The following is a 16,248-nucleotide window of genomic DNA, read 5'->3' on the forward strand; positions in this document are numbered from 1 at the left end:
GGTATGTGGTTATGATCAGGTCATTCCTTTGCCCTGAACAAGGCGCCTTGCCCAGTTTCTGTTGAGTTTGGTTGCTCTCACAAATGATTCTGTTGAAATCAGTATGGAATAAAATATGACCCTAATTAAATCCCACCTAATTGTCTCTTCTGTTAATGATATTCACAGGTAGCCGTGGGCTTACTCTCAGGTATATAGAATTGTAGCCTCAATGAGATCTTTTCAGTGACATTAAGGTTTGCTCCAGGTTCCCAATCATGCCAAATATTCATAAGAGAGGCACATTTTCCCCCAATAATTCCAAGAAATATATTGAATTTCCATGCACCTCTTCCAACAAAGGGTGTTATGAGGCAGTAAATCTGGAAACTAATAGCTAAGCAGAAATATGTCCTGTGGAGCACTTTCAAAAGTAATTTCTTTATCATATTGCAAATTGGTATGTGATAAACCATGCGGCATGTAGAATTTGAGTCAGTTTTGATTAGTGGCAGGGCAAGGTTTCTGATTTCAATGTTTAATAATTTGCTTCACAGTATATATAGTATATCTTTTCATAAATGGCAGAAAGGAGAACGGGGGTAAAATTATGGTCTTTTTCCACTTTAGTGGGTTTTTTAAGGGCATACCTGCTCACTGTACACCACAAGTTATTCATTCTTACAAATGATTTTAGATGCTCAACTATAATAACAATTGTTAAGACAACATCTTGAAGTGATTAACATATTTATTTCATTTGGAAAAACACCTCCTTAAAATTATAATACATTTAAAACTAAAATCCAACTAAGCCACAGTGTTCCAGGGATGATAGTGTTATGGCAGGTAGGTGTGTGTGTGTGTTGGTATACCATATGCTGAGACCCTTTTTAAGCCCAGGATCCAGTGAGTGTTAAAATATAAGCCAGGCTAGCTTTCTGGTGAAGTGATAGCCTAGGTAATGGGCTACTAAGTGAACAAAGGAAGTGGATCCGTGCTTCATATGTCTATGAAGTCTATCATAGTTAAATTCAAAGGAATCCACAGGGGAGGCAAATCCCAAAATCACATGGTGGTGGTGGTGGATTTCTTTTGGTAAAAATAAAAATATAAGTCAAATTCTCTCTGCAATCTTTAAAATGGGGGGGGGATTCTAGTTATTTTGTGCATGGTTTGGTTAAGAATAAACACGTATTCATAACGAGCACACGTCATAACTCTAGCAAAATACAGTGGTACCTTGGTTCTCAAACGCCTTGGTACTCAAACAACCTGAAACCCAAACACTGCAAACCCAGAAGTAAGTGTTCCAGTTTGCGAACCTTTTTCGGAAGCCAAACATGCTCTGTTTTGAGTGTTACACTTCCGATTTGAGTGTCACACTTCCGTTTTGAGTATTACGCTGAGGTCTGTCTATTTTTGCTATTTATTTTGCGTTTTTGTTTTTGTGGCTCTTTTTGTTTTATTTTTGTGACTGTGTGGAACCCAGTTCAGCTACTGATTGATTGTGTGACTGCAGTACATTGCTTATTGCTTTCATTTTATGGTCTTGTTAGATAGTAAAATCCATGTTAAACTGCTGTTTTAGGGGTTGTTTTTAAAAATCTGGAACGGATTAATCTATTTTGCATTACTTTCTATGGGAAAGCATGCCTTGGTTTTGGAACGCTTTGGTTTTGGAACGGACTTCCAGAACGGATTAAGTTTGAGAACCAAGGTACTGTCAGTATATGGAAACATCACCGCTGCAGACAGCCAGATTGTTGACATCACATGATGTGCCTATCTGTGGGAAAGAAGAATTTCCCAGGACGTTCACAGGCCGTATAAGTCATTGTGAAGAGTGTAACTTGAAACCTTCCGACTGCGCGTGTTCAGGAAGTTTGTCAGACCTGCTAGAAGAACTGAACTGAAAGGACGTGTTTTTCTCTAGTGCTGTAATGTCAGAAATAAACATCATGTAAATAGATTTCTGACTTATTTTCTTTCCCCTGTGGAAGCAGGAGGGAGGGGTTGTGCATTTTACCCATGCTTGGGAAAATGTCGCCTATCAAAATCTCCCTGGTCTGTCCGAGATATCAGCCAGAGGAGGTTACCGGTAAGCAAGCTCCGAGGACAGTGAGAGGGGCCAGCCTCTGTGGAGGGGGCTTGCAAACCGACAGGTACCACTGTATCCTTAACCTCTTGGTAGTGTGTGTATGAATACACATGAGTGCTGAAGACACATGTGGGTTCAGACACATACATTTTAACAGGATGATGCTGCATGCCCAGTCAGGCCCAGTGAGGGTACAAGTGTGTGCCTGCATTCTCCACCAACCTCTGCAATCTCTAGGTGCCCATGATGGAACACAATGTCCAAACACAATCAATAAGTTAACAATGGGGTTCTCCCTCCCTTGCAGGGGATTGACTATGCAATTTTGACCCATGTGCTTTCGATTTCATATGCATAGGCTATATATGGATGTAATGTATCTCCCCTAACTTGTGCAGCTGGGATTGGTAAACAGCGTAGGGGGTAATGTAATAATAATAATAATAATAATAATAATAATAATAATAATAATAATAATAATATATTATTTATACCCCGCCCATCTGGCTGAGTTTCCCCAGCCACTCTGGACAGCTCCCAATCAAGTGTTAAAACAGTACAGCGTTAAATATTAAAAACTTCCCTGAACAGGGCTGCCTTCAGATGTCCTTTAAAGATAGGATAGCTGCTTATTTCCTTCACATCTGAAGGGAGGGTGTTCCACAGGGTGGGCGCCACTACCGAGAAGGCCCTCTGTCTGGTTCCCTGTAACTTCACTTCTCGCAATGAGGGAACCGCCAGAAGGCCCTCGGCGCTGGATCTCAGTGTCTGGGCTGAACAATGGGGGTGGAGATGCTCCTTCAGGTATACTGGGCCGAGGCCGTTTAGGGCTTTAAAGGTCAGCACCAACACATTGAATTGTGCTCGGAAATGTACTGGGAGCCAATGCACAGGGAAAGTGAGGAGGGCAGTTGCATTATTGCTATCATCACCAAGCCTGACTGTACACCATATATTCTAACACATAATATTTTCAGATGTGTTTTGAAACCTGTGCTTTATCACAGTTGGTCAGATATCCTTGCTGCAGGAAGCCATATTGAGGAGCTTGCTAAACACAGGCTGTATCATGTAAACATGAAATCTTGACTTAGCTAACACTAAAAAGTGGCCGAGCCAGAGCGAAAACCTGATTGAGGTATTTAGTAATTGAATGCTTTGTGTGCACATTTTTTAAAAAAAGTGTAAATGGAAAAGAGAGGCAACAATCTAATTTTCAGATTATTTACAAAGATAAAAGTGCTGAGTGAAAAATCTGGTATTTTTTTTGCTTGGTGCCAAACTAAAGTGCACAGTGTTTAAAAACATGTCACTGTGTGGAATTTGAAGCGCTTGGTGACAATTCCTATAATTCCTATTTGGTTTTAATTAGATGCTGAAAATGGAAAGTAGAGACATATGAATAGCGAAACTATAAAAACAAATTGCAGAATTAACTGGGGGCTTCTTTAGCACACTCTAATACCTTATTGTAGTATTGTAAAGGAGACGATCAAGAGCTCTGCTTCCCCAAAACTTAACTGTTGAAAAATGCCTACTACTACTACTACTACTACTACTACTACTACTACTTTGTTATTTATACCCCGCCCATCTGGCTGGGCTTCCCCAGCCCTCTGGGCAGCTTCAAACAAAACATTAAAATACAGTAATCCATCAAACATTAAAAGCTTCCCTAAAAAGGGCTGCCTTCAGATGTCTTCTAAAATTCTGGTAGTTGTCGTTCTCTTTGACATCTGGTGGAAGGGCGTTCCACAGGGCGGGTGCCACTACCGAGAAGGCCCTCTGCCTGGTTCCCTGTGACTTGGCTTCTCACAGCGAGGGAACCACCAGAAGGCCCTCAGCACTGGACCTCAGTGTCCGGGTAGAACGATGGGGGTGGAGACACTCCTTCAGGTATACAGGACCGAGGCCGTTTAGGGCTTTAAAGGTCAGCACCAACACTTTGAATTGTGCTTGGAAACGTACTGGGAGCCAATGAAGGTCAGAAAACATTAAACAAATACTAATAAACACTAATTAAAGCACGATGGAAAAATTGTTAGGATGCATTTTGGGTATGTTGGATATGAACTTTTGCCCATGAGGCTGCCTGTTATAATGATAAATAATGGCACAGTTTATGCATAACTATTGTGTTATCTGAAGTTTTTCCTAGGATACCATTGATATCACTCCAAGTGAATTGCACTGCTCAAGATCAGTGCACTGGAACAAGCAGACTGCTGCGTATACAACCTGAAATCTAATGTTAATGTTGGGCCATAGTTCTTCAAACTTCATGGGCTGTTTCTTCAAATGAAGATTTTTGGGAACATATATTTTGGGTTGAAGAGGACTACAGTGGTACCTCGGGTTAAGAACTTAATTCTTTCTGGAGGTCCGTTCTTAACCTGAAACCTGTTCTTAACCTGAGGTACCACTTTAGCTAATGGGGCCTCCCGCTGCCACCACGCCGCTGCTGCACGATTTCTGTTCTCATCCTGAAGCAAAGTTCTTAATCTAAGGTACTATTTCTGGGTTAGTGGAGTCTGTAACCTGAAACGTCTGTAACCTGAAGCGTCTGTAACCAAGGTACCACTGTACTGTTGTAAATTTCCAGTTATTTGACGACTTCCCACTTCTCTTGCCCTTTAGAACCATTGCATTGAAGAGAAGCAACCATTCCCACGGGTAGCTTACTGAAGGGTCTGTCTAGACTTTCGTATTGGTCGAAATTCGTGGGATCAGGATTTGGTTAAGTAGCAGGAAACAGAGAGCAGGAATAAATAGACAGTTCTCTGAATGAAGGGATGTAGAAAGTGAATGAATACCTATGAAAGAAATCATTCTTTGCACCCCAGTCTCTTGATAGGCAAGACATACACTTATTTATAATCAAGAAATATTTTTTTGTGTGAAATACGCTCTTGTAATAATTGATTATGGAAACAGATTTCTAAAAAAGGGTTACTCTTATTTATGGAGTATGGCAATCTCTAAGTTGCTTTTAATGGAGGCCATAATGCCTTGTTGGAGGCAGAGAAGTAACAATAATGGTCTATTAAATTACCTCTGGGGATACAAGAAGAGAGAAAAAATAATGACACACGCTGCCATTTTGGGATGTAGAAGATGGTAAATGTCTGGAAACTGGTCGCAATTCACAGTCCAGGTTTCTTGACAATGAAGGATGCTGCTTAGAAACCAAGCCCTTTGTGTCATTGGCCCAGTCCTGTGCAACATCCAGCCAACACAGATTCAGCAGTTGCCTTTTGTGCCAAATTCTTAATGCCTGTTGAAAACTTTTCTATTTCGCCAGGCCTATGCAAGCTGTTCAGAGTACTTCCCCCATCATGATCTATTGATGTTTGTTTTTCATTTATTTTTGCTTTTAACTTGCTTTTAACTTTTTTATGATTTTATTCTCTAGTTTTATGTTATTATATGGCTGTGATATATTTTTATGATACAGTTGTATTATAACATTGTTGTGGAAAACAAAACTAAAATCAATAAAATAAAAAACAAAAATAAAATCAATTTACAAACAAATGAAATTGTCCCATTAGCACAAGGACGTCTGCCTGCACAACAGAAATTCCTCTTCCTCTCTTCTCCATGTGCACTCCCTGCCCCATCTGCTCTGAAGGGTCGGGGGAATCCCAGAACGTTTTGCTGTGTAGGGAGATAGATGCAGGGAGAGAGGGAGAGGAATTCCCATTGTACGAGTGGAAGTCCTTGCACCAATGGGCTGACTTCATTGGATACACCCCAAATCCAGGAACTAAATAATGTATCTGGATAGGCTTGCTGAAACAGGAAGGATTTCAGCAGGTGTCTAAAACAATTTAATGAGGCTGCTTGCCTAATGTCAATTGGCAGGAAGTTCCAAAGCACAGGTGCTGCCAGTTGATTCAGAATGCACCGAGGACATATAAATATGGACTATATTTGGGCTGCCTCTGCGTACATGTGAAATATTTCAGCTGATTCAGAATTTTCACCCCAACTGCTGTAGTCTGCTATACTGTGTAGGTAACGATCATGATCTCTGCATGTTCTATGACTATCAGCAGAGAGCTAATTTTGGATGTGGACAAAATGATAAAGCTCCATGCCCAGATGTGCTATGATATCATCAGGGGTAACATTCCTGATACAGATCCAATATGTTATAACACTTCATGAGTATGATAAAGTGCGACTGTCCTAACTCGTAAAAGCTTATGCATCAATAAAATTGTTAATAAGCTAAGGTAGGACTCTGTGTTGCTTTTGCTACCTCAGCCTAACATGGGCACCCCTCTGAAACTTATCTAAGGCATTAATCTATAATACATTGGCTTCAGATATTTCTGAAACTCATTTCCAGCACTAATGATATACTTTCAGAAGCCTGCAAAACACCAGTAATTTCCCCCACTATAATAATGAACCCACTACTTTATCTATATAACCTCCTTGCCCTTTGCCATCCAGTGTAATGACACATATTAGCTAGCCATACAATGGAACCCTTCTGCTGGAGTGCCTGGAGCCTGCAGAGGCAAACTTGGTGGAGGAGCACAGAGAGATTATATAGAATCTGGCAGATCAATATTTTCAATATAAGATTTAAATGGTTCATTTTTAAAAGAAGCTTGAACTCATATTAGATTTTTTTTTTTTTTTAAGGATAGGAACCCTGTATCTTGGACAAATAGACACATTGCAAGTTTCCATCTGAGTAAGCTGTTAAAGTTCAAGGAAAGAGTCTAACAGATGGTTGTTTGTGCTTTGTAATTTGCCCATCTATTCTAATGTAACATATAATCATAAAAATAGTTTGCAGGTTTGTTTATTTGTTTGTTTTGCCTAGCAGGGAAAAAAATAATAACAAGAGAGTTGGATGGCTTTTTAGTTTGAATTTGAAAGTAGTATTCCCCAAGATATAATAGCTATTAGAATTTTCAAGCTGGCTCAACTACAGAATTGGTCATTAACTTAATCGATAGAAAAGGGTGTCTGTAGACTTCAGAGAGGTGTAATTCCACCAGAAAACTCAAAGGGAGTGGTTTGATAATTGTCAATACTTCGCTCCAAATCCAACCATGAAATGAATTGTCATCATTTCAGTGAGACTCAGCTCACCAAAAACAAGAAGAAAGCTTTGCCGAGTTAGGGATGTTTCCCCCATTCAGTATTTATAATGCAAATGGGCACTTGCTCATTACTCCAAACTTGATGCCTTTTTTGGGAGTGGGAGCATAAACCTTAGAAAGAGTTAATACTAGCACCGTATGCTTCACCGGGTTCAATTGCTAGATTAATCAATTTAAGCTTAAGTCAATAATAGATTTCAGGGTGGAGTATGCAGTAATTATTTCATAATTATATAATAATAAACATAATTAGGGTTGCATCGCAACAATCAGTGCATATTTCAGTACGTTCTCTTTCAGCTAGATCTACTGTTACCTGTGTACATGCATGAGCAAATGACTTGGAGTGCTCCAAGATCCTCTCTAGGCATGATTTCAATTGTGTTTCCAGTAAAATTCCATTGTACATAACAGAACTTGCACACCATTCTCCTGAAATGGAACACATATTTTCAGTGCTAGAAAGCTACCCTTCATGCTGATGGAGCAGCGCTAGGACATTGGAAGAAGAGACCTTGCAGAGATGCTGCTGCAACCCCGAACCATGATTCCACTGGACCACTGGATTACTTCCAGCACTACTTGGAGATGCTAGGAATTAGACCTGGGACTTTCTGCATGCAAGTGGATTCTCTGACGTTCTGCTAGAGCCCTTTCCTGAACTAACAGAATATATTGCAATATGCCCTGATTTGTTCACACATAAAAAACCAAGCTTAATGTTTCCTTCCTCCCCCTTGCTTTTAGGAGAAGATTAGGCCAGTTGGGGCAGTTTTTTGGTGCAAGTAGTAGCTGGAGTGTACTTGTCTATTTGTCTGCATTAGTTCTCTACGAAGATTAAATGCCCCTTGTATAATTCATAGAGTCCTGCACATTTCAAATGCTAGGAGCCCTCTGGTCTGTCCCGAATACTAACAGCTTGCTTAGCAGCATGGATAACGGCTGCCATGCCAACTGGTTAGTTAACATTTTCCATTCAGTTGAGAGCCTTTTCAATTCTTTTGACTTTCCATCTTTTAGTACGAGTGGAATTAGAAAGCAATATAGCAATTAAGACCCAGCCTCTTTTAGGCTCTACCAGGCTTATTAATTTCTTTCTTTCTTAACAGAAATATTTTTTTTCTGTCTTCATATTTATAATGTCAGACTGTAGTTTTAACTGTGATTATTTCTGTGAGGTACAGAGTATGAGCTGTTTATATAAGATGAATGGAACCATGAACTTATAAGTACATGCTCCATTACACTTAGAGTGTATTGCTTCTTAATTTACATCTTGCTTTGGGCTGTGTGGGGGGCTATTCGGGAATTTTTTTGCATTGCTTTTTCCAATTCTCTGTATTTATCTCCCAAGGCTGCTTTTATTTCTCAAATTTGAAAATGATTTGGTAGGCAGAAATGTTTTACCATACATTTGATTGATAAATTCCCTAGTTATCTTGCTTATGGCATCATAGCAAGTTTAGAAGAGAAGAGGAATATAATGACTGTTGTTTTCTCTGATGGGATAGGGAGAACTTGAAGCTACTTGAAGATTTACCTTTTGTAAACAACCAGGTACCTTTGCTCACCGGAGAAGGCTTGACTCCATAAGTGTACGAGAACAGGAGACCTCAGGCTGGTCCTTTTTGATACCAAGTCCCAAGCACTTACACATTCTTCACCTTTTGAGAATAGGGTGTGTGTTTTTCAAGTGATGAGCAGTGTTTGCTCCCCCACTTCCTGCTTACTAAAATATGTTTTAAAAATAAATCTTCAAAGGAGCTTACTACTGTCAGCTTATATTCTATAGTATCAAGTATGCATAGGATTAACTGACATCCTGGTAGCAGGTGCTTATGACCACAGTGAAGATCAGAGTACAGCTTTCCAAATTGTCTAACCGCCTCCCCCTACACTAATTTGCCATTCAACAATTTGCAGGTGCCCAGCTTTTCCAATACAAAGCAAAAGTGACTATTGATGAGTGCACTGAGATATGAAGTATTAAGTAGTGGTGGATCACAAGAGCTGTATAAATGCTGTGCTATCAAGTAAACAATTTTTGACCCCTTGACTAATTGTATTTTCAGCTGCTTCTGTGAAAAATTCAAGAGACATCATTAGATTTAATCATATCTTAAACGCAGCTTACTAAAGTCTCCAGGTACAAAATTCTCCCTGGATTTTGGGACATCTGAATTACTGGCAGAGCACTACCAATGCTCCAGTGATTTCAGATTCTTCCTCTTTTTATTTCTGAAACCACTGCCCATAAGCATGAATCTCCTCCCACTGTCACTAGTTATCAGTGTGCACATTTATGCACGGTTTATCAAGGATCCTGTATGTGCAGTATAGGCATTCATTGGAAACTGCAGCAATCTGCTCATGTGCCGAGTCAGGTGTCAACTTTAGAAATTCCTCAAGTTGAAATAGGAAGCAGCATGGGGCAGAGCTGACAGATGGAGTTGTCCCTCATTCCATGGAAACTGAACCCACGTAAGTGCCTGGAACCCCTGGAATCTCGTACTGTTGAGAGATAGGGGTGGCATGCAACAAGCCATTCCATTCTGTATGGGGATTGCAGAAGTGGTAAGGGTACTTTGGAGTAGAACAGCTTCACCAAATGGGGCTCAATGGTGTCACTAAACGGTATTCAGTCCTAGTGGGGCACAACGATCTAAATGAGTTTTTGGACCTGCAATTGATTCCAGCAAATTATCCCACATTCGATGTTTGATGTTTTCTTGTGCTTTTCTTCTGGGAGCCACCCAGAGTGGCTGGGGAGGCCTGGCCAGATGGGCGGGGTATAAGTAATAAATAATAATAATTATCATCATCATCATCCTTTCTTCCTCCTGAAAAAAAAATCTGTGTGGACTAATCATCCCCCTACTGTTTACACAGCTTTATATTTCTTTTGACCATTGACATAGGAGAAGAACGGGTCTTTTTTGAACTTTAATGTGTCTAGTTGCTGATGGCAGGAGACCATCAGGCTGTACATTCATAAATATATCACAAGAAGGAAACACTTGTGTAGAAAACATAGTGATTTTACTTTTAATGCAACTAAGCTGGTAGACCTTCAGTCCTGCTTGTTTCCTTTCCATTGTTTAGACCTTTAACAATAGCGTGTTGTCGGCATTGTACTACCCGGTTTGAATAAAACACAGATAATTCCAGAACATCATTGTTTTAATCCTGTTGTACTTTAAACTTTCACTTTAAAGAGAAATAATCCTAGCCTTTTTATGCTTCACTGCTGATCTAATTCCTTCTCCCAAAAGGTTGCTCAGGCGCCACAGTTTTAGAACAAGAATGGAATATAATTCATACCTCTTGTTTATTCAGGGTGGAATCTAATGAGACAGACTTGTCAGAAGGAGTTAGCTGCAATCAGCCTATAGTCACCCATAGGAATTTCAGACAATTGTTGGCAAGAGAAATGGGGGAGGGGGGGAAGGTGAACTCTCTTCCTTTCTGTAACTTGACTCTCTTCTTTTTGGAATGAATAGTTTTAACTGGTAGGATGGTGCGTATCATTTGTCGCTTTTTTCATTCATTTGCATACATATGAATAAAATTAATGGGAAATTCACCAATGGCTAATGTGGAAGAAGGAAAAAGGAGACTCCACTACCATCACCCATCTCCATAGCAGGTATGCGGTGGTTCTAACTGATATTCCAGTACAATAACTGCTTGACAATGCTTATGTTATGTGAAGCACTGTTGCTCAGCATCGGCTTTTGGCAAAGCTTAGACAACACCTGTGATTTCCAAATTCTGTCCCAGGCAACCTCCTGTCAGCATTTTAGGGGTTATTCAATGAGAAAATCAGTAATGATGGACAAGCTTATTTTAAAGTTAGTTCATACTTTCACCCACACCTTTGTTGCGTGGCGAGTTCCCGCCTCCCCCAAGGAAATAAAGACACAGGACACCAGTATTTTAGGTTAATGGGCAAAATTAGGCCACAACTTTATTGATTACAGGAATTGAGCTGTATTGGCTTAAGCATTGGTCCTATCGACTAACCAGCTTCAGCCTGATTGCTAGAAGACCGGCAAGGGTTAACCACCAGTAGGGGGAGTCCTGCTGATGTACATCAACTAGGAGCTCCCCCGGGGTCACCGTTTGGGGGCGTGCCTTAGGCCCACAGCTCCACAGGTTTTGGACAGGGCAACGCCTCCCAGAATCCTTTACCGGACTACCCTTCGATATGGGGGAAGGTGATGGCGCTTCCTCCCCCCCCACTCATCTGCATAACAATACCCTTACCAATGCCTAACCGCCAATGCCGAGGAACTTATGACAATTTGTTATAAGGTAGGCGACAAACCAAATGGCTGGTGCCAATTTGCCAAGTGGAAAAAATTCCTACCAGGCCCCTTGACGGCGACCAACCGAAGTCCTGAGCAGTGTCAAAGAGCCAAACCTAAAAGGGTGGGAGGGTGGGAAACCGGAGCAGCTGGGGCACTGGAGCAGAGAAAGAGGGAAATCCTCAGGCGCGCCGGCCCTAAATAACGCGGGCCATGCCTCCCGGGCCAGCCGATCTCCTGGCAAGGGAGATGACGCGCCTGAGGATTCCCTGCTCTCACGGGGGCTGCAAGCCAGCCCCCACACACATGAGGGGAGGGCATGAAGCCCGCACCCCACCTCCTCTCCAGCTTGGAAGTGGCTTTGTGAAATGTGCCACAGGGTTCAAGTTCAAGTGAGCTCCTACTTGCTTCACTGCCATTTATGCACTTAGCACTGGAAATGCACTGATATGATGTGAATATAGAGCCTCCATACCAGAAGGGATTTATGCACATACATCAACACACATGTAGAGCTCTTTCCCATGCTAGCATCCAAAAACTGCTGCTCTTTCAGGAAAACCACTGGAACGACCCTTCTCAAATTTGGTAGGATTTGTTTTCTCAGAACTGGCAACCTCACCTGCAAATTTCATACAGTTCTCTCCCCAAAATGAATATGTAATTGACATTCCAAAGGGGGAGAGGAAGTGAGATGCTCAGCACAATAAAGCCTGTACCTATTTCCTTGTTATTTAGCAAACTTTATCCACTCTGGATGTACTAGGATGCCTGCAAATTTCACCCATTTCTGCCAACAGGGAGAAAAGGTTTTATCCTTTAAAATTTCCCAGTAGTGAATGAAGTAGATTGGTACAGAGCTGTGCAGTGAACAGTGCACCTGTTTATGTTTCCCATGAAAGATGTTTGCATGGGTTGACTATAAACAGCCAGATGCCCAGAGCAGCAGCAGCATAACAGTACGTGAACTTCCCAGAATTAACCAAGACATGTGGGTAGCAGACCTGTGTTTACAAAATGATCAATGCCAAAGTCTTATAAGGGTATTCGTATGTGTTCAGGATATGAGAGGGTGTGGGATTCAAAGACCAAATATAATCTGAAGCGGGTAAAAATCAGTTGAGGAGAAACTCATTTAGAGGAAAAGCAGAGGATGAGGTAGGGGTTATTCTCTGCTGTTTTACTCACCCTTATTTCAGTTAAGAGTGCATACACACACAGACACACATACTATGGTGGTACCTCAGGTTAAGAACTTAATTCGTTCTGGAGGTCCGTTCTTAACCTGAAACTGTTCTTAACCTGAGGTACCACTTTAGCTAATGGGACCTCCCACTGCTGCCGCACCGCCCCATGTGATTTCTGTTCTCATCCTGAAGCAAAGTTCTTAACCCGAGGTACTATTTCTGGGTTAGTGGAGTCTGTAACCTGAAGCGTCTGTAACCCGAGGTACCACTGTATAGGAATTTGGCACAGCTCATCAGGCTGTGCTACTTTTTCATCTGCTTTGGCCTTCACATTGGGGAGGGCTCTGTATCTGGTATACAGAAGAAGCAGTACATCCAGCTGTATTTCACATTAAATTGACATGCACACACAGCCCAATGGATTCCCACCATCTCTCCTTGTTTCCACTTAGCTTTCACTGTCTGGAGTTCTTCTTTGGCCATCTGGTTGAATCTTCCATTCTTCATCAAATTTCCCTGTCAGCAATCTTGTCTCATTTTGGCATTTGTTATGCATTTGAAGTTTCTTTGTTGGCTGTAGCTGGGTCACTATTTTTTTTATTTATTTTTATTGCTTTCTAAGATTGTCATGCAGCTGTCCTGACATTTATTCTGATTTCTTCCAGTTCCTAGGCATCCATTCATCTCCTTTTTGACTTTAATAGTGCTGGGTGATCCTGCCAGTTTTGAAGGCATTCAGTGTTGGGCTGCTTTCAAGAACTAGTGTCTGTTCTGTCCTTTAATTTGAATCCAAACTGTGCTGTCTGGTTCATTGCTTCTTGCACAGTGGTAGCAGCCTTCTTATTAACAGGCTGTATTTGTCTTGGAGTCACCGAGAACCCTTTATTTGTTGCTTTGAAGATAAGCTTTGCACCAAAAAGTGAAATTAAGCTATGGGCTAATTTATACTTTTCACTTTTCTGCAATAAGATCTACTGGTGGCAACGAAATCTAATGATTATATCCAGGCACACTTCCAAAGTCCCATTCAAGTGATGTAGATTAGAACCCTACTTTTCTCATGCTCTGTATACTTTACAACCGTTTCTGATTGACAGATTGAATAATTCCCTGCGAGTTGAACTGGGAATGGCTCCACCTTTAGTATACTCCAAACCAAACACAAAATGGTCAAAAGTTCCCTTTCCTTCCCAATAGTCAATCGTGTCTCTTGCCATGAGAACTTTTATACAATCATGATAAAACATTCTCCTTCTAACCATAACATTATCAACGACTGGAGATATTTTGTCTTTATTCCCTGCAAGCTGCAATAGTTGTGCTAATGAAAAATGAACTCTGAATCTTCCTTTTTAATTATGATGTTACTTATTAGAGGATATTTCATGGTAATAATATTTTTCAAATTACGAAAGTGTTATTTTTAAACTTTGCTCTACAGTTTGTTTTTGCTTCTGGTATGAGAATACGTTTGGTACCATATGGCAGTGGGAATTGGAATAGGAGTTACTCATTGTTACTGAACTGTAGGGTAATTACTCAAAGCAAATTCTCGCCTAGGCTTCATTTGCTTGCTGGGATTCAGTCAGGTTTTGTTTATATATGTACTTTGACTACTCACACAATAGACCCAGTTCTGCAGCGACGTTCCTTTGCACAGAGTTGTGCCTATGTGATGTGAGAAATTTTGCTAAGACTACGATGGTGTCCAAATGGAACTGAAAACTCCTGTATTGACAAGGGACGCCTGATGACAAGAAACATTTTGCCATGCACTTCTATGAGTGTGCAGGAGATATTCTTGCTGGGTTGTGGCTCTTAGGGATTGTGGTGAGCTCCACTGAGGGGGAACCATGCAGTAAATATAGCCCAGACTTTTCTGAGTCCAAGCCCACTTGGCTCCTACTGGAAATGACTGTGAACTATAAGCAATCCTCACTTTTCTCCCTGTCTCCAAACCTCCAATGAAAAAGAGGTAGGCTCAAATGCACTGCTGTGTATGACCATGGCAGCATGTAAGACTCACGAGGCCTTGCCATGAGTTCTCTCTCCTGCTCCATCAGGTAATCTTGGGCATGAGTAGTTGGTGGGCAGCAGGGGGTTCACAGAAGGGGTTGGACATGTAGAGTCCTTTGGGTCACATTAGGCTCCCTCTTAGCACATTGGAAGTGTGATAGGGCCTAGATTTTTTGAATGAACATAAGCCAAAATTAATATTAAGTTTGGGCACAAGCTAAACTGCACATTAGATTTATTCCGGAAATTATTTTACTCAAACTGCATTCTGAACTGGACTGGTGGAAGGGTTTTTTTATTGGGGGGAGGGGTTTTTTGTTCTTGCTTTTATTATGTTTTATTGTGTTTTTATATTGTATTTTTATGTTGTGAATCACCCTGAGATCTACAGTTGAAGAGCATTATACAAATTTAATAAATAAAATGAATTACCATTCCCTCCCATATTAAATATCTTTTGGAAGACAGGTCAAATGATATTACACTGGCCATGGCAAAGTTTCTTTCAGAGATTATAACAAACAAAGATCATTATGCCCTAGATAAAACAAAATGACTGCCTTGGTTTCTTCCATCTGTCTGGTTGTTTTAACTGTATCTAGTTTTGAAATTGTTTTGTGGGTCTTTGGACTGCTATAAAGTTTTGATTTGAATTACCAGTCACTTTGTTAGACATTGCACAGTACATGCAGGCCCTGATGGATTAAGCATTTTGAGATAGAAGAAATATATACCATTGCCTGAATGTGGCTGCACCTAGTTTCATGCAATGGCTTTTTCCTACTTGTTCTTTTAAAACAATCCTTTTCCTAATAATTTATTTTGCTACGTATGTTTTACTGCTGCACTACATTGAACTGAAATTTTCAGCTCTCCAGTATGACCATGATGTATTACTTGAGTAATCACTGCGAAAGTCAGGGCAGACCTCTGTCTTATTTGAAGGTGCCAGTGTGATTGTTTGTTTTTTTCCTTCTTCTTCCCCAAATGTGCATCCCTTTACACTTACACTGAACAAGTTTGGCTGAGCACTAGCAGCAATCTAAAACAGCATGAATCACCAGTAAAGGGGAACAGATGAAAGCAGGAATTGATATCTGAATGATGTAACAGGACTTTTAAAAATGCCTTTTGGATTCTGCTTCAGGCAACAAAATGGTCCAGCAGTGACACTTCATCATTTGCAGTGCTACTCAAAAGGTAGTTCCATTGATTTCAGTGGGACTTACTCACAGGTAAGTGAATGTATGATTAGAACCTTAGATATGCTCTTTTCCTACCACCTCAATTCAGAAAGCTCCCTTTGGAGATCTGCTTGAAATTTCACCCTGCTAAATAATGGGGTGTAAATTATCTGTCACTTTTTTTTTTTCTGGGAGAACCTGTGATAAAAAAATACTGTTGCCTTCTCTGGCACTTCTAATATTGGATAGCTTTAGCATACTCAGGAATCAAAGGTTTTGTGTCTCTTTTGTAGGAAATGTATACTTTTTTTGTGCATTCTACAATTTAGTGGTAGTGGCGTTCACCCTGTG

This window comes from Podarcis liolepis (assembly GCF_965112155.1).
Source record: "Podarcis liolepis genome assembly, chromosome: 3".
Taxonomy (NCBI): domain Eukaryota; kingdom Metazoa; phylum Chordata; class Lepidosauria; order Squamata; family Lacertidae; genus Podarcis; species Podarcis liolepis.